Consider the following 27,195-nt stretch of genomic DNA (forward strand, 5'->3'; position numbering starts at 1 on the left):
AAGCAGATTTCAGATGGGCTGAGATGCCTGGCTGTGTGTGGGTGTCCTGGGGGTGTGGACTGCACGCAGATTCCAGCTCTGGGTTCCTGCTGTCTCCGGGCTGGTCTCTCTGAAGGAGCTGTTGGAGAGGCTGGGCCAATGGTGCTGACCATAAGGTCCTTCTGTCTGGACTCAATCCTGTTCTCAGAATTGGCCTAGTCAGGCTTGATGAGGAGACAGATGTCAGGGTGGCCCTCCTTAGCCGGGCCCCCGGTTCCTGGAGCCAGGTGCATCCTGCCTTCTGACCCACAGTACTGTCCCTGGGATCTGTTCTGATAAAATTTGATATAATGGCAGGACCCTCTGCTTCTGAGTTTTCCCAAATAGGATTCTGATTAGAAGAAGACCCTGATGATCTGCTGAAGACAGAGGACCCTGGTGGACCGGTTTTGTTTAGATCATGATAATGGCCGACAAAGAGAGGGAAAACTGACGTTTACTGAAGGAACACTCTGCTGGGCAGTTCCTTGTATGGTGTTTAATTTTGTCCTCACAGCAGTTCTGCATGGTTGCTGTTATTATGTCAACTTCACAGATGGTAACATGGGCTCAGAGAGGTTGTGACTTGCCTAAAGTAGCACAGCCAGCAGACGGCAGAACCGGATTTGAACCCCACCCGTCCTCCCCACGACTCCTGAGCTATCTCAGTGAGGGCACATCCTAGGCACAACCACACACATATAGGCATGTAAAAAGGAAGCAGGGCCTAATTCACGGGCTTAGCTGCTGATGGTGTGGCCTTCTACCCGCTAGCACCTTGAATTGGTCTTGACTCACTCTATTCTGAGCATCCAAAATTTATGGAGGTTTGTGCTCACTCTTTGAACCCAAGCCTCCTGCTCTCAGCTTGACATGCCTTCCTGCCATCTTGGTAAAGCGCACTCTCCTCCTGCTGGTGGAATGCTTCCTTACCCCACTTCCCCGCAGGGTAAAGCCCTGGGGAGCAGCCGGGGTCCCCCTGCCCTTCCTCGGTGGAGCCTCTGAAGGCTGGGCTGCCTTCCTTCTGCATGAATCATCACAGCAGAGCAGGGGTTTTCAAATATATTTTATCCACAGAGCCCGTTGTCCCCAAGGAAGCTACCTTGGAAGCCCAGGATGTGAAATGGGTACAAATGAAGGCAGTGGTCTGGTGGCCACGGCCGGAGGACCTGGAGTGTGGCCCCACCCCAGTCTTCTTCCTGCTCTCTCCCCTCTTCCAAGCAGCAGGTCCTGAAGGGGCTCATGGGACCATTAGGGCTCAACCACATGGTGTGCAGACACTGCCTCAGTGAACACATCCCCGTCCCAGGGCAGGACCCCGAGCTCAGCATCCTCCCCGGGATCTGAGGGGGCTGGGAGCAGGGGGACAGGGTCAGGGGAGGCCCCACGTGTTTGAGGATCCCTGCACCTGTCTCTAAGGGAAACACGCTTCCTTGTGCCCTGGCATTGTCCTCGCTGCTGCTTCCTCTCACACTGTCCCTTTAAGGCATTCAGACCCCTGACACCTCACGTGCTTGGTGGCCAATAGAGGCAAGCACAGACATCCCCCTGCCCCACTTATTTCCATCTTGATGGACCTGCGTCTGTTTGATGCCAACTGTGCCTGGCCCTGGCCCTCTGACCTTGAACACTGAGCTCGCTTGCCCTGGCTTGATTGTGGACACTTGGCTCTTTCTCTCTCTGGCACTCTCCAAACCTGACCACCTCAAGTCAAAGGCCTTGTTCTATCTCTTGGCCACTTGGCCTCAAATCTCGTACAGACCCACTTTGCTCACATGAATAAAAACCTGCTGCTTCTCTCGGAGCTCTGAGGAGGGCTGGAATTGTCCAAAAGAAGCTTTACTAAGATGCTATAGCAAAACAAACAACAAACAAACCGACAAACCAAAATCACAACAGCACAAAATGAGTGACTTCAGCAGCGCCAAATTTCTCATTCTCATTCTTCCCATAGGGTGGCTTGGCTGGGCGCCCTGGGCCCCTTTCTCCCTTCAGTCTTGAGGTGGCTTGGACACTGCTGGGAGGCTGGGTGGCATTCTCTTTCCTGGAAGTGATTTCTTCATCTTCATCTTTCTACTCCCGCGCCAGGTCACCACTCTCGGCTCTGGGCCGAGCTGTCTAGAAGCTGGCAGTCACCCTGGTTTTCATGGATTCCTGTCCCTGGAAGGCATCTCCCTCTGGGGCCCCAGACAGTCCGCTCTCGGCTGCTGCTGATGGTAGTTGTGTCCTCTTCCCTCCCGGGGCGGGGGGGGGTTCCCTGGGGCCCTCCTCCTTCCTCTCACTCCTCCTCCATTTTGCTGTAAAAGTTTGCTTGTCTAAAGAACTCCACTCACCATCTTGATGGGCTGTTTTAACCTTTTTGGTCTATACTTTGTTTTTATACTTTATTTGATTGCCCTCTTAAACATTTAAAAACACAATACATTGGTATGTAAATACAAAATAACAAAATTTGGCCACCTTGAAGCAAATGATGCTGTTTGATGTACTCCTTTCCTATCCTTCTCTACCCTCTTACACATACACAAACACACAAATAAGTTTTTTTTCCTAAGAATCTGGGATTATAGTCTGCATCACTCTGCAACTTGCTTCGTTCACTTCATCTTTCTTGCTGTGTGCAGCTGACATTTTGGTGGACCTCAGCCTCCCCACGCTCTTCTAGGCCAGAAGTCCCCTCTCGTGCTTCTGCAGAACACTGGGTTTGCCCAAGTTGAACCAAGGTGCTGAACTGCTGAAACCCAGTCAAAACTGTTTTCAATTCACTTTGAAGAAATTAGACGAATAAGTAAAATTTTCACCATTTTGATGTTCTGCTGGGACTTTTTATTAAAACGTTGCTTCTACCACCACTTGGGCCATACTCTACTCTCCCCTCAAATAATTTCTAGATTAATACAAAATGATACTTAGTTATCTTCAGTTTAACATGCTAATATTTTATAAGGTCACGCCGTAAGCTGCAAGACCTCCAGGGACCCCGTTACCTTTCCATGTTTAGAATGCACTAGGGGTCTAGGATGCAGCTTTGACCTGAACCCACGGTTTGGACTTGACTGAGCCCTCAGGGAGCATGTGCTGAGACAGAGGAGGGAAGGACAAGGTGACGTGTACAAGTGCTGAGCGCTAGGAGCTACCCAACTCTGTTAGGGACCCTCCAGGAAAGGCAGACACAGAGAAGGGGCCGTATTTCTCTCCTTGAGGGACAGAGGTGAGTCCGGGAGTCCAGAGGAGCAGAGAGCACCAGGAGCGGTGGCAGTGCCTGAGCAGATCCACTGAGGGACCCTCTGCAGAGCAGCAGAGGGCATGGGGCCCAGGGGAGCGTCAAAGTTGGCATCCTGGAATGTTGATGGTGGAGATGCAGGCAGTAGACTGGATTAAGGTGGGAACTCAAGAACATTGGAGCTTTTTTTTGTGCCTCACAGAGAGACACTGGAGGGCGTGGGAACTTTGAGAGCAAGCTGGGGTCCCGCAATGGTTCTGCCTATCCTTGGTGACTCATTTGTACCTATGTGCTATGGGTGGGTTGAGAGATTTGTGTCAAGGACAGAAGATCTGACTCAGTGGCTAAGCCAAAAGGGAAGAGCAGAGAATGCCTATAGTTGCTGCATTTAGGAGTTCAAATGACATCCTAGGGCCTGGCCTTCTCATCTCCCTCTCTCAGTTCCCTTCTCCTCCATGTTGGCTCCAGGCCCACCCGGGTGAGGCTCTCCCTCTGCCTCAGAGATGATTGCAGGGGCTCCACACTTGCCATCTGCTCGCTTCCAGCCCAGCGGGAGGGCTCCTGCCGCTCTCCCACCAGACCTTTCCCTACATCAGCCACCCCCACCAGGGAGCGGGATCCATTGATCGGTTTAGGTCTGGGCCGGGCGTTTCTTTCCTGCAAACTGGGGTGGGCCAACACATCCCAGACTGCCAGGCTGGGGAGGGGCGAGTCCACGAGCAAAATGGAGAAATCCTAAGAGATGTGTGGGGGAAGAGTGTGTGCTGGGAGGAAAAAACAATGCCCTAAAGCATTAAATAAATATTTGTTAAATTGGATTGTGGAGTGTCTCTGAGAAGCTCCTGAAGAAGAGAAAATCCAGGGGCGATAAGCTGACCGTTTTTGCAAACATGGAGGTCTCTGCAAGGATGCCAAATAGGTTTATTCTGGCAGCTTGAGAGGGCAGATTGGCCCCAGCACCTCCTGAGCCCCGTCTGTGGGAGTGGGGGTAGATGTTTCTTATGCTGAGATTCCATGTCCCGACAACAGCCACCGATTATGTAAAAGATCTTTGCATAACGCGTCATCATGGCTTTTTCACCAGAGACAAAATAAGGGCGAATGGGATAGTTCCTAGCAAGGGGTTAGGCAGCAGCACTTGTTTTCAGCTATGATGACTTGTGAGAAACAATAAAAGGTGGCTGAGTCTCATGTGTGTGTGCTCATGTGCACGCACGCATATGTGGATGTGTTTGTGTGTGTCTTTGTATGCATGCGTGTGTGCGTGTGTGTGTATGTGCATTTGTATGGGGGTGTGTGTGCATGTGTGTGTGCACATGCGTGTCTGTGCCCTGAGAGAAAAGTTAGGAGCGGGGTGGAATTAAAGTTGCCATGGAGACCTGAAGTTGCTCCTCCCCCACCCTGATCATCAACTGGGGGTTGGTGCTTGAATGAGTGATGAATTTGCCTTGAGCTTGTCACACAGAGGAGTGTCATCAGGGCCAACCAGTGCCATGTGCTTGTGATAGGAACAGCTGGGCCAGGGAGGGGGCTGTGGGCCCTTCCTTCTGGGTCTGGCAGTCCTTCCGGCCGCCTCCTCCTGTTTCTGCAGAGCTTCTCTGTGGGGCTGTGAGGACGTCCAGCCCAGCTCCCCTCCTGGGGGGAAACGAGACACAGGAACGGATTGATATTCATCTTGTCTCCTATCAGGTAACCCCTCGGTCCTCCCAGGGCCCACTCCTTCTCTCTCTCACTTTCTCTCTCTCAATCTCCTCAAATCCCCTATATTAAATTACTGTGGAAATGTTTCGAACTCTCAGCACCAGGATCGGATGACAGAACGCGTAGGGGTTTGCTTTTTAATCTTGCCCAAGAGAGAAAACGAAAATGACTTGCAGGATTTTGATACAATGATCAGACAAAAGAGATCTTTATCCCCCACCCCTCGAATAAATAGGAACTTGTCAAATGCCATTATCAAATCATATAGATCAGAATTCGTCTCAGTTTTTTTTTTTTTGTGGGCCTAAAAGCAATAAAGAGTTATAACCGCATTCCAAGTTATGTTTGGATTATTGACGATTCCATGACCACAGATTTGTCTGTCCTGAAGGCTGATGGAGTTTGAGCTGATTTATCTGCTGGAGCTGGAGGCTGGATCCCTCTCCGAGCCATAAAACACCAGAATGAGCTGTGTCCCTGACCACTTAGACCCACTGGGCTTGGGTTTTCTGATGTGACCAGCTCTGAGGCTGAATCCTCACAGTTCAGCGAGGAAGGAGTGGGTGGGGGATGGACTCATTTTCCGTTCCTGGTTTCCATTTGCATGGGAAAAAAGTCTACTCTAATAAAGACCTCCGCCTGTGCTGGGCCATGTTAGGAATTATTTCCTGCTGCTCTTCCTCCATTAAATAAATAAATTGCTGCTGTCTTTGATTTTTCATCAGGCGACTTTGACAGAAGTGAGATGGGTGACTTCAGGTTTAAAGACTTACTTGGGTTAGTTCGGCTTTGGGTAACTTGGCCATGAAGATAACATTAAATAACAAGTCTAGTTTCTTGGCCCTCAGGTGAAGAAGGGAATCAAGACCCTCCAGGGCCCCCTCCCCATCCACCATTTCATTGGTTCTTTTCTAATGAAGACAGATGCCAGGCAACTCTGGTTTATCCAGCTACTCACAGGTGTAACTGACTTCCCAATTTATTAACAATGGTGATTCATTACCATGACAATTGGGAAAAACTGATTACCTTTCAATTTCTGATGAGGTAATCCTGCCTCCTTCCAGCCCCGGTAATGAATCACCATTTTCCCTCCCTCCTCTGACCTAATTTTCCAAATCATGTACCTGTATGAAATATTGTGCAGAGGCGTGCATCTATTTATCTCACAGGAGCTCTCTCCTTCTGAATTCAAGGGAGAAGACAACCCTTCCAAGTGGGAGGGAAGATTCATGAATGTTCTGGGTACGGAATTCACTAGAGTCCAATCTCTCGGATAATCAATCTGCACCGTGACGAGTTGGGGAGCCGCCATTCCCATCCTGCCGGCTGGGACTCTGGAGTGCGTTACCTGATGGAAATGGAGAAATCTATAGGGACAATATGATTCCACTTCTCTCTGTCGAAAGATGATACCCAAACCTTCGTCTGAAAAGGCTGGGATTTCTTGTGATAATTCTTCAGGCTTCATAATGTCTCAACCAAGAGGACTCAATGGTCTCACATTGTAAATGGTGGCATTGACTACCCATGGGTCTCAGGATCAACGGTCAGTTACAAAAGCTGGTGTTTGCAACCTGGTGCTTGTTTAATTATTGAGACTCCCAGACACAGGAATCTTTCTCCATGGTGGTAAGCGTGCCTTTGATCCTATTTTGTTGGGAAAATGCAGCAGTGGTGGTAGTGGCAGGGTCATACGAACACTCTCTTTCTCCTAATCACTTATTAACTAAATCTCTTTTTATCTTTCTTCTAGCTATGAGAAGCATCCCCAACTTTCTCTGTTTTTAAAACCCTGGCTTAAAATCCTCTAATATTTTTCCTGCCAGCAGGAGCATCTACCTTGCAGCTAAAGCATGGCTATACAGACAAGAGAGCACACCTCCTGGACACATGCATTGGGCAGTGTGACTCCCTTTAATATAAATTTGCTGAATGTCCACTTTTCCAGGCACCAAGCACACATAGTTGATGCCTCAGGGAATTCTCTCTTTCACTTCGAAGATCAATGCCAGTGTGGTCCAGACCAGTACATTCCTACTGCGTTTTCATATTTATCCAGGTTCTTAGTCTAACCAGCTTTCTTGGTTTGGAATTCCCCCAAGCAGACCCAGGGATAAAGTCTTGGTTGTATGTGGTTATGTAGGAAGCTTAAGTGAGGAAGTAGGAGAAGTGAGCAAGGAAGGATAAAACTCAGTGAAGCATGTATTAGTGAGGGAGACTCAAGTCCACGAAGTAAGCTCTGCCAAACCATGGGGAACGTGCCTCAGAGTTGACCCAGGGGACCTGGGGAGGCTGGGCATTTCTCCTCTGAATCCCATCGTCCTTGGTGGAGGGTAGCCCTCCACTCTTCAGGGTTGTGCCTGAGTCAGCTGAGCACAATCTGTGGCTCCTGAGGAAGCCCTTGGCAGGAGAGGGAGAGGCATGGGCAAGAGAGCTGGCAACTGCGGACCCCAGCTGCCGGCTAGCGGACGGGCTGTGGGGCAGCGGCTTTACCGTGGCTCCATTAAATGAGAGGAGTCGTAGGTCAGTGTGAGAGGCTTACTTTAAAATCAAACAGGCAACGCTCTAGACTGGGCCCCCAAGAGTCCAGAACTGGAGCCTGCTCCCTTGGCCTGTTCTGCTAATGACAGTATACTTCTTTCCCTTTTGGGACTGTCCCTTCTCTGACCTGGTAGAATGGCTCAGGTTAGCCAATCAGAATGCTTTTTGGGAATTTAAATGGATATGAGGAGAGAGTTCACCTTCTAAGTGCTATTTAGGCCTGGATTGATGGTGGTCTTTATCCACCACGTTTGAGAATAAAGCCAATATGGTGGGAAGCATAGCATTAGGAGAAGAGGGCAGAGAGACAATGAAAGGGATAACTGGGACACATTCTTTGAACTACAGGATCCGTATCTAAAGTATCGATTCCTCATAAAGGCTTCTCTGACCCTTCATGCCCACCCCAAGCTGGTGGAGGTTACCGTCCTCAGTTAGCCAGTAATACCATGTTAATGTCTATGTCTGTACTTACTGTATTATATGGTAATTGTCCAAGTGCCTAGAACAGTCTGGCACTGGGATATTAATATTTGTTTGTAGAATGGATGAGGGGCCATGTTGTCATTTTTTTTGGCATTCTTTCATTGGATTGTAAGAGGACCGTATTTTCTGGAGGCTGCCGGACACTGTGGGCTTCCTCATTGCTTGCTATTATTCCTCATCATGGCTGTATTTCACATTCCCCATGGGGCCAGAGAACCATGCTGTGGCCTAAGGATGGTTGGGTTGAGGCATCGAATGGCAGCTCTTCTGAAGGGCTCTTTGTAGAATTACTTCATCGAATAGGCTTTTCTAAAAGAACAGAAGAAAGGAAGAGAGGTTGTGGAGAACATACAACTTCTTGTGTCGGCTAGAGGTCATCTAACCTCTGAGAATCGAGAGCCACAAAGTTCAGGCCTTTCTGCTCCACTGACCGTCTTCGGTTAAGGGATCGTTATGGTTAAGGAGGATTCCGACTTGGTCAAGTATCATGACTCATATACAGAGGTGTGAATAGAGCATTAAGAAAGGGTAGGAATTCAAGCAGTTTCAAGATTTTTTTTGGGTACCTACTATGTGCTTAAATATGTGCAGGTGATGTAGGGAGTTCAAGATGTACTGGAGCACAGTTTTGGAGAAAATGAAAGCATTGGACTACACATCGAGGGGCTAGATGCCAAGCATGGCCTTGCTACTAGGAGTGTCACTTTAAAGAAGTCACTTAACATCTCTGTCTCTCAATTCACTCACCCTAATCCTATGTGTGATAGTCCAGTCCTTTCTACAACATGTGGAGGTCTCACAAGACACGGCGTGGAGACGTACGGTGAGAAGTCTGGCTGGTGAGACCGTACAAGCCATTGTGAAGGGGACCTCGGAATCTAAGAGCGCCTGCTCTGCGCAAAGCACTAGGGGCATGTGTGCAAAAATGGGCGGGAGGTAGAACTCTTCAACAGGAGCTCTACTTCTTAAGTCCTGTAGGCAGTAGACAGGTTTATGCATGTTGTCATTCATTCATTCAACAAATACTTGCCAAGCACCTACTATGTGTTGTACTACTATTATCCTGAGAGTAGGGGTAATAGCAGTGAAGAAAACTAGACAAAATTCTCATCCTCAGGGAGCTTCTGTTCTTGAGGACACAAATACAGCAAGGCTGTGTGCCAAGAGGGGCCGGGAGTGAGGAATATGGGCTGGAGACCAAAGACCTTAGCCTCATGTTCATCGTCAGAACAGGGATCATAAGATGGAGCGGCTGCTTCCAAATTTCAGCTGAGGCAAGAGGTAGGACCGTTGCCCTTTTCTTTCTTCTTATTCATAAGCCATGGTCCTATTTTCAAAGATCTAATTACACTGAGAGGACAAAATATAACAAATGTCTGTCCTTTCAGGGTCCTATATAAGAAAAACCATGCCAGAAATTTATTTTAGATTTAAGTATCGTTGAAATATTCGTTTCTCTTAAAGTGAATTTATTTTCTCTTACGTGACGTGAATTTTGTAACTAATCTTATTTCTCATTTCTCTTTGGCTGCTTGGAAGCTCAGGGCTGAAGTTTTAGTTCAAAATTCATCACTAGAGATTCTTTTATGAATTTGTGTATGTGTGTTCTACCTATCCACTGTGCTTAGCTTCCTATTCTATTTATATCTTCCCTAACCTTTATTTAAAAATTTTTTCTGCATTATTGTATTGTATACATTTGCTTATGCTGCCTCCACTCCTGTGCGGAATAAACTAGGGGTATAAGTTTTAAATAAGAAGAGAAATGCAAGCCAATATCTCTAAGCCTGGAGGCAGCAGTCAGTTCAGACTGGCGTGCCCTCCGTTGATGTTCCCTTTGACACATCTTGGGAGCCAGGACACTAGAATGAATCTTTCTTGGTGGGAGTGGATGAGAAGAGAGGCCTCAGCAAACCCATGGTGGGGCTCATGCTGTGTGATGGGGTGTGCACCAGAGAAGTTCCGACAGTCCCGTGGTACACAGCCACCCTGCTTACTTCCTTTCAGTATTTAACAAAATTTACATGTGTTATGCTTATTGGCTTGTTTATTGACTTTTCCCTTCATCCTCTGCATGAGAACATCAGCTCCATGAGGGCAGGGATGCTGAGGTCTCCATGTTCACCAGTGTACACCCTGGACTGTGCACGGCCTGGCACTCCACGTGTGCTCGACAAAAATGTGTCCAGTGAATGAACAGAGTAGGCATCGATTTGATTGACAGTTACATCTCAAAGCCTTAGCCTTAGGGACTTTGTGGACAGAAGAGGTCAGCTGGAGGAGGTGCAGAGGGCTTCCTAGAAGAGGCGACTCCTGAGCTGGGATCTGAGCAGGTTGTGGCTTTACTAGCCAGTGATCTGCTCCTTGCCCGAGGGCTGACAGGCACGCCCCTCTGCGAACTCACCCCTGTTGCCAGAACACCAACTGCCCAGAGGAGCCAATGGACGGCAGCCCAGCTGGCTCAGCTCCACGCTGGAGGCATGGCCGTCTGGGCTCTGATACTTTAAAGGGTGTTTTCCTCCCTCCCTCCCTTCTTCCTTCCGTCCTTCCTTCCTATCAAACTGGAAGCTAGAAAACAACTTAGCTGTTGCTGTTTCTTCACTCTCCTCTTTACGAAGGTCAGTCTTATTACAATGAGTCCCAAACCAGGAGTGTAGGGCTTGTCCACTAACTACCCTCTCTGACACTGAGGCCTGAATTTCTTTCGGTTGACCACTGAGTCCCTGGAAAGTCAAGTATGAGTAGGAGATGGAGAAAATGACAATGAGTGACAATGGCTCTGTAACCAGAAATAACTAGGAGACCGTCATCCCGTGACAGTCCATCACACGTATTTCACTGGGTTCTGTGACTGGGGAGCCAGGTGAAAACAGAACTGGAGTAACTGTTAGATGGTCTAACCCATAACCACACCCAAGTCACTAACAAACTCAGGGTTGGGAATAATCGTTTTCGCAGTGGGAATCGCAGCGTAACTCAGACCGAGGAGGAGGTCGGGGAACGGCAGGCGACAAAGAAGGAAAAAGAAATGAGGGGCATTGATTATAACACAATAAAGTGAAATAGTGTATTTCTAGAATCTGCGATAAACCAATCCAACCTAAAGTAAATCAATAAACCAGTCTCTCTCTTCCTTGCTTAATTATCTGAGGATCCTTTGCCCCCTCGGGAAATTTTGGCAAGGGCTGGGTGTGACTAAGTGTTCAAGACAATCAAAAATGTCAGAATGCGTACGTGCAAAACAGCACTGGCCTAACGTGGTACAGGACTGTGCACTCATCTGTGGGTTCTTTTCCTCCTTCCTTCCTCCCTTCTTCCCTTCTTTCCTTCCTTTCTTCCTAACAAATATGTCCTGGGCACCCCACACCCTGGACCCTTTTTCTATTGCTGTGTAACAAATTACCGCAAACTCAGTGGCTTGAACCAACAGAAATTGACTGTCTCACAGTTCCTGTAGGTCAGAGGCCTGTGCACAGCACGGCTACATTCTTCCTTAGGGTCTTGCCAGGATGGAATCAAGGTGTCAGCTGGAGGTGTGTTTGAGGCTTGGAGTTTTCTTCCAAGCTTGCTTGTAGTTGGTGGAACTTAGTTTCTCGCGGTTGTAGGACCGAGACTCCCATGTTCTTCCTGGCTGGCAACTAGGGGCTCTTAGAGGCTGCCTGTCATCCCCTGCCTTGTGACCCTTTCTGCAATGAGGCAGTTTGCTCCTTTGTGGCCAGCAGGAGAATCTCTCCTATTTGGAATCGCTTTGCCTCTTTTAAAGGCTCAACTGATTAGGGCAGGGCCACCCAGGATAATCTCCCTATTGGTTATCTCAAAGTCACCTGCTTAGGGAACTTATTTATATCTGCAATATCTCTTCTGCCATGTAATATAACAATCGTAGGAGTGGTATCTCGTTATATTCACAAGTCCCACTCAAGGGGAGGGGATCACACGAGGCATGTACACCAGTCAACTAGAATCTCGGGGCCCATTCTGGAATTCTGTCCACCACATCTCCCTTCCCCAGACTCTTTCCTTAGGATCAAAGAGGACTGTCATAAGCTAGTGTTGTGGCTCTTAGGAGAGTACATTCACGAGAAGAGGAGAGGAGTTGGTCTAGGGTAGGGGTGCTCAGCTGGGCTGGTTTTGGTCCCAGGGGACTTTTGGCAATGTCTGGAGACATTTTTGTCACAACTGGGAGACAGGTGCTATAGGCATTCTAGTGGGTAGAGGCCAGGGATGCTCTAAACATCTTACAATGCACAGGACGGCTCTCCCCTGCTCTCACCTAGCAACAATTGGCCCCAAATGTCCCTGTGCTGAGGCTGAGAAACCCTGGCCTAGGGAGTTAAGGAATGGAGCTGAGATGGTGGAACGGGGATGGAGGCGGGGAGGGCTAGTGCAGCCACAGGAAATGGAAATCGTGCCTTTTAGAAATGGGTAAGGTGAGTGACATGAATATCTCCACACGTGGGTTGCTATACAGGATCTTTATTCCATCAGACATGGAACAGGTACAGGAAGGACCAGGATAAATGCAGGGAAATCAGAAATTCTGAAACCTGGAATCTCCTAGCGCATCTGGGATTTGAGGCTGGAGGGCTTGCTGCAGGGGGAAGGTAGAAAATTATCTATCTTAGTGGGGTTACGATCAGGTAAGAAACAAATAAAAGCAACTTATTGTGATAAAATGGAAACATAGTCTATCCAACTATTTTGCAATTTGCTCAAAACTCTTTTCTAGACGTTCCTTACTAGACTTTTGGAGTTAGAAGTGATGTCAAAGATTACCCAGGGCTGGGGTCACAAACTCGAATGCCCATAGGCATCAGGCAGGTTGAGTTAAGGAGTGAGGGGCCTCATCCGGGCTGTTGCCACCTGGAGGGTGGTTCCAGATCTTTCCCATCAGCATCTTTGCAGTAAATATTTTAGCAGCATAACTAATTGGCCGTAAGACAATTTTGCCATGAAAGATAAAATCACAGAAAATAACACAGGGATATTAAAAAGGACACAATGTAACACAAAAATGAATAATACAATTAAAAATACTATTGAAAGTACTAAATATTTGAATACATTTAAAATGTTTGTGGATTCATGGCAAAACTTCACAAATAATTGATTTTATTTTGTGGATGGGTTGTACCTAAGCTCTAGTCTTCAAAGTCTTTCGTTTATAGTATTATACATTTTTTTTTTTTTTTTTGCTTCTTGATCCATCTCCTCATTCAACATTCATTGCACTTTTTCTTTTTCACTAAAATTCCTTTCTTCATTAAGAGAGGCGTCAGTTTCCAGACACTAGGATGCATATTTGTATCTGAGCTTTGTATTGCATTGTGGAAAGCCATCTACACTATTGTTTGTTCCTGGCATATTGTCACTTGTCCATTGAGAGATGTTCCAAACTTCTATAGGAAACGTGGGTTCGACTCTGTGCCACTGTATATGGAGCTAAGATCTATATAATATAAAAATGGGAGTACTGCATCAATGGAGAAATTAGACCAAACTGTCAACCAGTTATTTTATCTTTTATAACAAAATTACCTTATGGCCGATTAGTTATGTGGTGAAAATGTTTGCAGCAAAAATGCTTGCAGCAAAGATATCTGTGGGGAAAGAGGCTTACAGGGAAAAGACCAGACATGCTGGAGGGCACCCGCCCTGCCTGGGGAGGACACCTCCTGTTCCCCCTACTCAGACTGTGGGAATGATGGCCCAAGGTTGGCATGTCTGATTTTTCAAATGAAGCTGGAGAGTCAGGTTTTTACTTCAAATCTCTTAGGTTTCAAATATTGGCCATGGTTTTAATCAGCAGCAGCATCATCATCACTGTGCAGGCCAACTCTCCAGATGACCCCCAGTGTGCCAGGCTGCATGTGACCCACAGCTCACTGCATTGCAGCCTGGTTCTGAGCAGCTTGCCAGCCGGTGAGAGTATTTGGTGCTGGCAACAAGAGAGACCAGTTACTGGGGCTTGCACAAATTAGGGACTTATTTCTTGACATTAAAAAAAGCCCAGAGTGGGTAGTCCAGGACTGGTATGTTGAGCTCCTGAATGGGTTCACCAAGCACCCATGCACCTTTGTTTTTCAAGAGAACATAACATTTCAGTCATTGCTCAAATACTAATGTTTGCTTCATTGGTATCAAAATTTTACCTAAGCCCTGTTTCCATGCCTTTCTGTGTTCCCGTGAAGTTTTTTTTCAATGTTGAACCATAGCGTAATTTTAGGAGGACATTATAAACAATTAAACTCCACATGTAGGCACCATTAGCACTCACAGCACAACTGAAGTAAGGCAGCTTGAACACCTACGACCACGGGTGCTCACGTTCAGCCAGTGACAACTCTGCAGTGACTGCTGCCTGGTTGACATCAACTCCAAGATGCATCCTGACTTTAGAGATGCGATACTGTGAAAAAAGAATTTGTCTTAGAATCAACAAAATGTGTTTTATTTGGGGTCGACTCTGGGGATGAAATCTACTCTGAGACCCTGGGTGCTGGACCCCATCCCTGCCACCCACTCCATCTTTTCCTGCTTTGGTTTCCTTCCCTAGACTGTCTTTCAATTCTATTCCAAGTGGGCCAGTCCAGTTCCTGGTTTCAGCTGGATCCTTGGTATCTGCAGTGAGGACGCAAGGAAAGAACAAAGCTTTCCCCAAAGGCTCAAATCCCAGCTTTGCCACTCAGAGCTGTGTGACCCTGGACCAGTTGCCTGACATTGGCGAAAATCATTTCCCTCATTTGCAAAATGGTAATAGTTGTACCTTGCTCCTGGGGTTAGTGTGCAGATTAATTTAAATATATGTAACATTCCTAACACTGTACTTGACATAACAGTGGCTTAATAAATGTTGGCTTTGTTTTCCTTTTTGCTTTACAGACCTCACTCAACTACCCATTTTCTATTTCCTTTACTCACTGGGGAAAAGCCCAACAACTTACAACACATGGATTGTGCTCTCACTGATCTGGGCTCCTTGGAGGTTTATCTTTTATCTTAAGTTATATCTCAGAGGGACATCAGCATCATGGTGGAGTGAGTTCTTCCCTTAGTCTCTCCCTTCTAAATTACAGCCAGACCTTCATTAATTAGCAGAAGATTCCCTGCACAGCACAACAGGACATCTGAGAGATCCATGCAGCTGTGCATCTGAAGGTGGGTGGACTGGATCCCCAGGAGGCAGTGGAACTAGGTGAGTGTGCTCCTCCCCTTCCCCAGCAGCAGTGAGTCAGGTCGTGGGTGGCCAGCATGACTGTAAGAGGAGGCAGGGAGAGCCCAGCCTGCATGAATGTTTTTGGAGTTGTGGCCTGGCCCACAGGAGAACCCACCCTGCTGGGGTAGCCCCACCAGAGGGAATGCTCTATACCAAGTGGTGGTGGCTCAGTCCCTGCAAGGGCGCCCACCTGTTGAGCACTGTGTAGGCAGGAACGTGCTCTGCCTGCTCAGAAGGCACTCCAATCTGCAGAGCACAGCAGCCCCTGGGACCTGCCAAGTGGCAGCTCTGCACCCGCGTGGGTACCCCATGCCCCTAGGGCAGCACAAGAGATAAGGCATCCCACTCACTCAGCAGGTGCCCCTGCAAGTGGAGCATAGCAGCCCATGGGTTCCACTGAATGGCAGCTCAGCCCCTGCATAGGCTCCCCTCCTGCCTAGTGTGCAGCAGCTCTGCTGGTCCCCTGCCAAGCACAGAGGGCCTGCCTCTGGTGCCTGACCTGCACAGCCAGCAGAGAGGCCCTACCCACATGAGTGCAATCTGCAGAGCCATGGTGGCCAGCCTGTACAAACGCAGAGTAGCCCTACCTGCACAACTTCCCGTAGATGGGGCGGGGTCAGAAAACACCACTCCTGCTCTTCCCCTGCAGTGGCAGGTGGAATCTGCAACCTGAGACTACTACAAATGCTCAGGCAAAGGATCACTTCATGAAACACCATGAAGATCTATAGTAATACTTTAGAGCAGAAGAAAAATGACAAGTCTCCAGAAATCAATCCTGAAGTCACAGAAATTTACTAAATGACAGAGAATTCAAAATTATTGTCATAAAGAAACTCAGTGAGTTACAAGAAGACTCAGAAAGATAGTTCAATGAGCTCAGGAATAAAATTAATGAGCAGAAGGAATGTTTCACCAAAGAGATTGAAACTCTAAAAAAAAAAACCGAATAGGAATTCTAGATGCAAAGAACACAATTAGTGAGATAAAAAATAATCTAGAAACCATAAAAAATAGAGCTGATGTTATGGAGGACAGAATTAGTGAATTTGAGGACAGAAATATAGAAATGCTTCAGGTGGAAGAGGAAAGAGAACTAAGATTTTTTTAAAAATGAAATTCTTTGAGATATATCTGACTTAATTAGGAAAAGCAACGTAAGTATTATAGGTATTCAAGAGGGAGAAGAGATGGAAAAAGGAGCAGAGAGCTTGTTTAAAGAAATGATAGCTGAGAACTTCCTGAACCTGAGGAAGGAACTGGACTTACAAGTACATGAAGTCAATAGAACTCCTAATTACATCAATGCAAAAAAGCCTTCTCCAAGGCATATAATATTAAAACTGGTGCAAGTCGATGACAAAGAAAAATTATTAAGGGCAGCAAGGCATAAGAGAATAATCTCCAAAGGAACTACTATCAGGTTTTCAGTGGATTTCTTGGCAGAAACCAAGACTAGGAGAGAATGGAAAGATATATTCAAAATACTGAAGGACAAAAACTTTCAGCTGAAAATACTCTATCCAGTGAAACTACCTTGTAGGTATGATGGAGAAATAAAAGCTTTCCCAGGTAAACAAAAGCTGAGGGAGCTCATTGCCCCTAGACCTCCCTTACAAGAAATGATGAAGGAAGCCCTCCTACGTGAAACAAAAAGGCAAAGGTTTACAAAGCTTTGAGCAAGGAGAGAAATAGACAGAAGAAATCAGAAAATTGCAGCTCTCTATCAGAACAGGTTAGCAAACACTTAATTGTAACATAAAGGATAAAGGGAAGGGAAGCATAACAAATAACCAAAAACACTTCAATTTAGTCACAAACTCACGACAAAAAAGAGTAATTTGTGACAACAATAACTCAGAAGGGGAAGAGGAATGGGGTGGAACCTGCTTAGACTAATGGTGATAAAAGGCTATCAGAAAATGGACTATCTCATCCATGAGATCTTTTACACAATCCTCATGGTAACTGCTAAACAAAAAATCATAGCAGAGACACAAATTGTAAATAAAGAGAAAACTGAGAAAATCATCACAGAAAACCACCAAACTGAAATGGCAGTCAGAAATACAAGGGAAGAGAAACAATGTAAACATAGAAGAAACAGAAAACAAGAGATAAAAAGGCAGTATTAAGCCCTCATGTATCAATAATCACTGTACATGTAAATGGATTGAATTCTCCAATCAAAACATACAGAGTGGCTGGATGGATTAAAAAACAAGACCCAACAGTATGCTGCCTCCAGGAAACATATCTGAGCTCTAAAAACAAACACAGGCTCAGAGTGAAGGGATTGAAGATGATACTCCAAGCAAATGGCAAGCAAAAGAAAGCAGGTGTTGCCATACTTATACCAGACAAAGAAGACTTCAAGATAAAAAAGGCAATGAGAGACAAGAGGGGCAGTATAGAATGATAAAAGGGATATTCTACCAAGAGGAAATAACACTTATGGATACATATGCACCTAATATAGGAGCACCAAAATATACAAAGCAACTACTAACAGACCTAAAGGGAGAAATGGACAGCAACACAATAATAGTAGGGGATGTCAACACCCCACTTACGTCAATGGATAGATCATACAGAGAGAAAGTCAAGAAGGATACAGTGGCCTTAAATGAAACACTACACCTGATGGACCTAATAGATATATATAGAAGATTCCATCCAAAAACAGCAGAATGCACTTTCTTCTCAAGCGCACATGGAACATTCTCAAAGATAGACCATATGTTGGGAAACAAGGCAAGCCACAACAAATTGAAGAAGATTGAAATCATATTAAGCATCTTTTCCAACCACAATGCTGTGAACAAGAAATAAACTACAAGAAAAAAGCTGGGGGTGGGGGGCTGGCCCAGTGCCATGTGGTTAAGTTCACATGCTCTGCTTCAGTGACCCAGGGTTCACAGGTTCAGATCCTGGGCATGGACCTAGACACCACTCATCAAACCATTCTGTGGTAGTGTCTCGTATACAAAATAGAGGAAGATTGGCACACATGTTAGCTCAGGGCCAATCTTCCTCACCAAAAAAATAGAAAAGAAAAAAAATAGGAAAGCCACAATATGTGGAGACTAAATAACATGCTGCTGAACAACTATTGGACCCATGAAGAAATCAAAGGAGAAATCAAAAAATATCTGGAGACAAATTAAAATGAAAATACAACATACCAACTCTTATGGGGTGCAACAAAAGTGGTTCTAAGAGGGAAATTTACAGCAATACAGGCCCACCTCAACAAATAAGAAAAATATCAAATAAGTAATCTTAAACTACACCTAACAGAACTAGAAAAAAAAACCTACAAACAAAGCCCAAAGTCAGCAGAAGGAAGAAAATAATAAAAATTAGAGCAGAAATAAATGAAATAGAGACTAAAAAAAAAAAAAAAATAGAAAGGATCAGTGAGGCTAAGAGCTGGTTCTTTGAGAAGATAAACAAAACTGACAAACTCTTAGCCAGACTCACTAAGAAAAAAAGAGAGAAGACTCAAATAAATAAAATCAGAAATGAAAGAGGAGAAATTACAACAGACACCACAGAAATGCAAAGGATTATAAGAGAACATTATGAAAAACTATACACCAACAAATTGGACAACCTGAGGGAAATGGATAAATTCTTAGACTCATTAAACTACCCAAAACTGAATCAAGAAGAAATAGAGAATCTGAATAGACCAATCACAAGTAAAGAGATTGAAACAGTAATCAAAAATCTCCCAAAAAACAAAAGTCCAGAACCAGATGACTTCTCTGGAGAATTTTGCCAAATATTCAAAGAAGATTTAATACCTATCCTTCTCAAACTATTCCAAAAAAACTTAAGAAGGCAGAATGCCTCTTTATTCATTCTATGAGGCCAACATCACCCTGATATGAAAACCAGAGAAGGAAAACACAAAGAAGGAAAATTACGGGCCAATATTACTGATGAACAAAGATGAAAAATCCTGAACAAAATATTGGCAAATTGAATACAGAAATACATTAAAAGGATCATACACCTTGATCAACTAGAATTTATACAAGGGGTGCAGGGATGGTTCAACATCCACAAATCAATCAATGTGATACATCACATTAACAAAAGGAGGAATAAAAATCACATGATCATCTCAGTAGATGCAGAGAAAGTATTTGACAAGATCCAACATCCATTTATGAGAAAAACTCTCAATAAAATGTGTATAGAAGGAAAGTACCTCAACATAACAAAGGCAATATATGACAAACCTACAGCCAACATCATACTTAATGGTGAAAAGCTGAAAGCCATCCATCTGAGAACAGGAACAAGACAAGGGTGCCCACTCTCACTACTATTCAACATAATAGTGGAGGTTTTAGCCAGGGCAATTAAGCAAGAAAAAGAAATAAAATGTATCCAAATGGAAAGGAATAAGTGAAACTCTCACTGTTTTGGGCAGCATGAGTCTATATATAAGAAACACTAAAGAATCTGCCAGAAAACTATTAGAAATAATCAACGACTACAGCAAAGTTGCAGGGTATGAAATCCATGTACAAAAATCAGTAGCATTCCTATTCACTAATAACTGGCAGAAAGATCTCAAGAATACAATTCCATTTACAGTCACAACAAAAGGAATAAAATGTCTAGGAATAAATTTAGCCGAGGAGGTGAAATAGCTATACACTGAATACTGTAAGATGTTATTGAAAGAAATTGAAGAAGGCATAAAGAAAGGAAAAGATATTCCATGCTCATCTATTGGAAGAATAAACATAGTTAAAATGTCCACATTTCCTAAGACAATCTACAGATTCAATAAAATACCAATCAGAATCCCAATGACATTCTTCACAAAAATAGAACAAAGTATCCTAAATTTATAGGGAGCAACAAAAGACCTCGGATAGCCAAAGCAGTCCTGAGAAAAAAGAACAAAGCTGGAGGCATCACAATCCCTGACTTCAAAGCTATATTAATCAAAACAGCATGGTACTGGCACAAAAACAGACACAAAGATCAACGGAACAGAATTGAAACCTCAGAAATAAAACCACACATCTATGTGCAGCTAATCTTTGACAAAGGAGCCAAGAACATGCAATGGAGAAAGGAAAGTCTCTTCAATAAATGGTACTGGGAAAACTGGACAGCCACAGGCAAAAGAATGAAAGTAGACCATTATCTTATACCATACACAGAAATTAACTCACAATGGATTAAAGACTTGAATGTAGGACTTGAAACCGTAAAACTCCTAGGAGAAAATATAGGTAGTACACTCTTTGACATTGGTCTTAGCAGCATCTTTTTGAATACATATCTACTCAGGCAAGGGAAACAAACAAACAAAATAAACAAATGGGACTACATGAGATTAAAAAGCTTCTGCAAAGACAAAGGAAACCGTGAACAAAACAAAAAGACAACCCACCAACTGGGAGAAAATATTTGCAAATCATGTATCCAACAAGGGGTTAATTTTCAAAATACATAAAGAACTCACACAACTCAACAACAGAATACCAAACAGTGGGATCCAAAAATGGACAGGGGATATGAAAAGACATTTCCCCAATTCAACATCACTAATTATTAGGGAAATGCAAATTAAAACTACACTGAGATATCACTCTACACCTGTCAGAATGGCTATAATTACCAAGACAAAAAACAGCAAATGTTGAAGAGGATGTGGAGCAAAGGGAACTCTCATATACTGCTGGGTGGAATGCAAACTGGTGTAGTCATTATGGAAAACAGTATGGAGATTTCTCAAAAACTTAAAAATAGAAATGCCACATGACTCAGCTATCCCACTACTGGATATTTATCAAAGAACATGAAATCAACAATTCAAAGAGATCTATGCACCCCTATGTTCACTGCAGCATTATTCACAATAGCCAAGACATGGAAGCAACCTAGGTGCCCATCAACTGATGAATGGATAAAGAAGGTGTGGTATGTATGTATATATACAATGGAATACTACTTGGCTATAAAAAAAGACAAAATCATCCCATTTACAACAACATGTATGGACCTTGAGGGTATTATGTTAAGTGAAATAAACCAGACAGAGAAATACACACTGTATGATTTCACTTATATGCGTAAGATAAACAAACATGTGGATAAAGAGAACAGATTAGTGGTTACCAGAGGGGAAGGGGGTAGGGAGATTGGTGAAAGGGGTAAAGGGACACATATGCATGGTGATGGATAAAAACTAGATTATTGGCAGTAAGCACAGTGCAGTCTATACAGAAACTGATGAATAGTAATGTACACCTGAAATTGCACAATGTTATAAACCAATATGACCTCAATAAAATAATTGAAAAAAAATATATCTCTAGTTTGCCTCACCTTAAAATGTCCTTTTCTTCCAGGTAACATTGTGAAACATCACCAGGCACTTATTCCATACAATGAATGGTTATTAGACCCCTTCTTGAGAGAAGATCTAAAGAAATGGAAGACCCAGAGGACACTGGAAAATTGAAAGTGGAAGGATGACTGAGGAAGAAGTAGGGTGGGCATCTGGAAAGTTGCCCAGGAAGGTCACCTACTCACCTAGAAAATTTCATGGTTGGCTTCTGTCCACGGTGGCAGGCGCAGGTGGTCTCATTGGCAGATTTCTGTTTCTTAATACATTAAATCCCCCCTTCTCTTCTTATAGTATTTCTTCCTTCCTGCTATCCTTAAGGATAGATTTTGTTCTTTTTCCAATTTCTTGAAGTGACCACTCTGTTCTTTATTTTTCAAATGCTATGCATTGACCTTTGAGAACAACTGTGTCTGCATCCCACCTGCTTTGATACAGATTATCCTCTCATTTTTTTCTAAACACTGTGTAATTGTAGCTTTCGGTTTGTTTTTTTCTCTCTTTCTTTGTTTCTTCCTTTGTTTCTTTATTTTCATACCTTCATATTGCTATGGTCTTTTTCCTCCCACACTGAAGCTCTGGGAATATCACGGAAAACAAAAAAGGGAGCACCCTGACCCTACCCAAGGCACAAGATCCATATCACTGTCCCCAGACAGTCAAATCACCAGAGGCTGCATATTAGATAAAATGAACATCCTGTGACCACACCCATCTATCACTGAGCCGGAATGGGGGGTGAGCAGGTGCCAGTGGGTAGCCACAGTTTACTCTATGGTCACCCATAACAAATGCTCATTCATTCATTATCATTTTTGTTATTTTCATTTAACAAGTCAAAAGTCTAGTGTGTGCCAGATACTACATTAGGCAGTGAATAAGGCAGAAACGCTCTTGCTTTTATGGAGCTTTCAGTCTAGTAGGGAAGATGAGCATTAAACACGTCATCACCCAGAAAATAAGTGTGGGAGGTAGGAGCTAGCGGGAAGGCCACAGCTCCACCAGAGCTTGCAAGGAAGGACTCTGTTTTGTGGGTGAGTGGGGGCAGGGAGGGTCGTCCCTGCAGGGATGAGACTTGAGCTGAGATGAAAAGGATGAAGCTGCAGGGACTGAGTCGAGACCTGGAGGATGAGTGACACTAGCTAGTCAAGGTGCAGCTTGAGGGCAGGGGCAGATGCACAGCATGCACAAAGGCCCAGGGGCTGGAGCTCAGAGGGAGAGGGGGCGTCATGTATGATGGTGCTGGAGCGGTGGGTAGAGCCAGGACCTGTGGGTCCTGCAGGCATCGTTCATGATTTTGGTCTGCATCCTAAGGCCATTTGATGGTGTTGATTAGATCTGTGTTTTGGAGATCTACGTTTTAGAAAAGTTCAAATCAGATCCATTTTTCAGAAAAGCTCTCTCCCCAGCTGTTGTGTTAGGAGCTTATTAGAAGGGGCAAGAGTGAGCTCAGGGAAGCCAGTAGGAGGGCTCTGCGAACCCGGGGGAGACAACAGTAGCTTGGACTAGGCTGGAGGTGGTGGGCGTGGAGAAAGTGAGGTGGATCTGAGGGATCTGAGGGACCTGTACATGGGAGAACCGAGAGGAGGTAATGACTGTTGGCTGGGGGAAGAGGAGGACGATGGGACAGAGGACGGGGTCTGGCTGTCTCCAAGGCTTCTGGCCTGGGCACCTCCTGGCACAGTGGGTGGGTTGGCAGGGCTTGAGGGCAGAGCTGCTGTGCCCACCACTGTCAGGCCTGGGGCCAGGCTAGGCTCCGTGAAGGGGCTTTCTGTTGGTGGTTATCTCTGTCATCTCCATGGTCTGGTCTCTCCCTAGTGTTTTGAAATGCAGCTGCATGGAATCTGACTTGACGTGTGTTTCTGAATAGAGGGTTTGGTTTTAGTTGAGGTAGCAGCACTCTCACGCTTAACAACCCCCCTGCAAAGTCAAGTGGAACCAGATGTCTAACTAGTTCCTGGCACCAAAAGGCTCATTTAAAACTGGATCAAGGGCCAGAATGATACGGGTGAAGGATGGGGATTTTGAAGTGTCGGCCACATGAGATGATGTTTAGAAAGCTTCTTGTCAAACGGCTTTGGGCTGCTGAGGAGACAGGCTTCCCTCCTGTTCTTATCTTTGTTATGACTGCAGCTGCGGCAGGGGGCGGCAGGGACCCAAGAGGCTGCCTTCGCAGAAACGTCCTGCTCTGCCGGTGGGCGCCTGCAGACCTGCGCTGAGCAGGCTGGACCGGGACAGGCCAGGGCCGCACTTTTGAGAAGGGCCGGGGAGCAGTGCCTCCTTGGAGGAGCGTGTGATGCCTTGGAGGGATATGGAGGAGGGCATGCCAGACCAGGGCAGGGCAGCCTGGACCAGAGTCTGCCAAGCAATGGAACCAAGTGTAGCCTGGCTGCATATATTGACTGTGGCTTTTATTTTCTGCATTCTGATGCTTTGACATCTCAGGGCCTTGCTGACCTTTACAGGACTACCCCTCCCAGGGTTAGCCAATTACTGGAGATAATAAACAATATGTCTGGGGGCCACTATTTGTCAACACTGGTCACCCTAGGGGCGGGTCCCAGACAACTAGGGACGCACCCAACACCCCAGAGCCCACTGCGATTATTCAGAATGGTCAGTCCTAAATGGCCTGACCCTGCCTCGCCTGTTCCTTGCCCTGGAAACCACTGTAAAGGCACTTGCCCAAAGTTCCTCCTGCTCCCGCTGCCTCCTGACTGGCCCCGCTGCTTCCCCGTGTTGCCCCCGGGGCCTGGCATGCCTCTTCCTCTTGGCAACAGTGAGGAACAGACTCTGTTCTCAGGGCAGTCGTCTCCTTGCAGCATCTCAGATGTTCTGTTAGCGCACTCGTGTTTTAAACGGTGGGAAACAAGGGCTGTATAAGAAATAATAATGGTTCACTCGAAGATCTCCCTTGAGCCCCACATTTACTCACAGGTGTGACACACACGGTGGGGGGTGTCACTCATTGGCTCTTGCAGGTGAGAATAATCATAGTTGTGGCCATTTTCGACATGGCCCCCAAATTCCTTGACACGTTCCCTGAGAAGCGGGCCTGCATCCCCTCCTCTGCCCTCTGGGCTGGTTCGTGGCAGCTTGGACCCACGCCCTTTGGGAAGTGATGTGATTGACTTTCAAGGGCAGGTAAGACAAGGCCGGCAGCTGCCTCCTGGTACTCTGGAGGCATTCGGTCTCGGGGAGCCAGAGGCCACTTAGAGAGTCCGACTGAGCTGAGGCCGCTGTGCTGGACAGGCCGAGGGCAGGCCAAGCCCTTCTCAAACTTGTGACTCATACACTCACGAGCAAATTAAAATGGTTGTCACTTTAGACTGAGGATCTGGGGCTCACTTATTATTCAGCAATAGGAATCCAGCAATACAGTATTTTTTTCGCCCTTACTGTGTCCCAGCCATTGTATTAAGCACTTTATATACGTTATTTCATTTTATCCTATTAACAACACTGTAAGGTAGGAATTACGTTCTTCATTTTACATATGAGGAAGCTGAAGCTCAGAGAGGCCAACTGGCTAAACCAAGGTCACACAGGACTTGGTAGGTAGTATACCAAGAGTGGGACTCAAACCAAGGGCTTTCTGGGCTCCAAAATATCTCATCACTTTTGGGAAACAATACTCAGGACGCAGTTTTCTTTAGGGCAAGCCCCCTAGGAATGCTGCTACAGAATGCTGCCACAGAATGCTGCCAAGGATTATCTAGAAAGTTCCAAATATGGTCTCAACATTATTTCCTTTCCATTTGACATTTTGCTTTTTCCCACATGCATGTGGCAGGCCCTGTTTTCGTCCTGTAGTTTTAGGCTGTAGACATGATTTTAGATTCAGGTCTCCTGGATCTCAGCTTAAACAATGTTTGTGCTCTCCCAGGAGGATCTCTGGAGAAGTTTCTGGAGGGTGGAGATGCTGTGGATCGCTCTCTGCTCTGCTCCTAATACAAAGCCCTTCACCGGTCGGGGGACATCACCCTGTTAGGGGTGGAACAGCGCCCAGCACATAGCAGATGCTCAATAAATACTCATGAATGAATGAATCAGTGAATGGAAGGAGTTGTTAAATGCTGTAGAATTTCCTAGAGGCTGTCTTAAATTAATGCTATTATTTGAATATTGAGATTTCCTAACACAAAAAGCCTTCCTGTTGGGTCTCATCTCAGAGTAGAGGGACTCTCCCAGGCCATTTAAATCGTACTGTAGGAACAGCTCCCCTCTCCCCACCGCCTCTCTTTGCAGCCCTGCTGGACATGGACCAGACACCCACCATTACCCTGCCCGCTACCCTCTGCCTGCACCCCAGGATCTCCCTCCCTCACTACCCAGAGAGGAGTCCTTTAGAGTCTCTCACACTCCCCTCCCTTGCAGCGTGGGAAACTGAGGCTTGGAAGGCTCCTGGCCTGGTGAGGGGAGCAGGCACAGGTGGATCAGGCTGCGTTTGAGGCAGGGGCTATAGGGGGCACCTATGCACCCAGGGCAGGGGACGGCCACATATGATATTGCACGTGTGTCAAGGGAGTGGGGAGGATGGATTTAGAGCAGCTTCCGAGGTGGGCTCCTGGTAGGGTGGGGATGAAAGCCCACATTCCAGCCCGCTGACATCCTTCTAAAAACTGATAATACGATATACTTCATTTTTAAGACCACGTTGGACCACAGTGTAGGCACCAACAATGATAATAATAGCCACCACCTGGTGCGTTTATGCATAGTATGTGCCAAATATGCTGTTCCCATGAGAACAAATTCTCAGGACTTACCTGCAAAGTGGCTCTCACTCTCCCCATTTTACAGCTAAGGAATCTGAGACTCAGAGAGGTTAAGTCACTTAGCCAAGGCCACACGGCTAATACATGGTGGAGCTGGCATTCAGAGCTCAGTTTTCATGCGTTCATTCATCCAACCGATATTTACTGAGTCCCTAGTGTGTATGCTCCATCCAGGCTGTAGCACTGGGAAAACCACAGGGAATAAGCAGATGAAGTCCCTGCCCCTATATTCTCATCGGGGAGAGAGACAGCAAACCAGGGACATACCAACACGTCAGCATAGTATCTTCTGACTTAGACAAGCGCCACAAGGGAGATACACGGGAGTGAGGTGGAAGAGAGGGCCTGGGGAGGGGAGGGGAGGGGGGGGTGGGACGTGTTCCACCATTAAAGCCTGTGCCCTGTCCCACTGAACACGGGGCTATGTCTGGGTTATCATGGCCCTGGGATAGGATTTGACCAGGGTACTGGGTGTCATAGGAACTGTAAGATCTCCTAACGCTGGGCATCATTGCTAGACAAAAGGAGGAGCAGAGATTCTGGGAGAATGGATGCTGGATTCAGAATGAGGAGACCTGGATTCTGGCCCTAATTTTCCTGCTGATTTGCTGTGCAACCTTCTGCAAGGCGCTCAGCCTCTCTGGACCTCATCTCTGCAACAGTGCCTGTCGTCTCCTGGTGAGGAAGGTAATGTGAGAAAAGCTACACTGCACTGCTAAGGGGGACCCCCTTTTTCCCTCCATTCTCTTTTTGGATTGACCAGAGTCTCTCTTCATATTAGGCTGGGGGGAGACAGGAGGAGTGAATCCCACTTGCTTTTCCCTTGGCCATCCTGAACCTCACTCCTCCC

At 45.9% G+C, this 27,195-nt stretch overlaps 1 long non-coding RNA gene across 1 annotated transcript; it reads left to right on the forward strand.

Annotated features, from left to right (window-relative positions):
- The first annotated feature begins 6,111 nt into the window (after window positions 1–6,111).
- Window positions 6,112–25,587, forward strand: LOC123285303 (uncharacterized). Its single transcript, XR_006527006.2, has 3 exons — window positions 6,112–6,574; window positions 15,049–15,167; window positions 21,572–25,587. It is a non-coding gene; the product is annotated as an uncharacterized lncRNA (long non-coding RNA).
- The last annotated feature ends 1,608 nt before the right edge of the window (window positions 25,588–27,195 follow it).

Source organism: Equus asinus, chromosome 4 (genome assembly GCF_041296235.1).
Source record: "Equus asinus isolate D_3611 breed Donkey chromosome 4, EquAss-T2T_v2, whole genome shotgun sequence".
Classification (NCBI taxonomy): domain Eukaryota; kingdom Metazoa; phylum Chordata; class Mammalia; order Perissodactyla; family Equidae; genus Equus; species Equus asinus.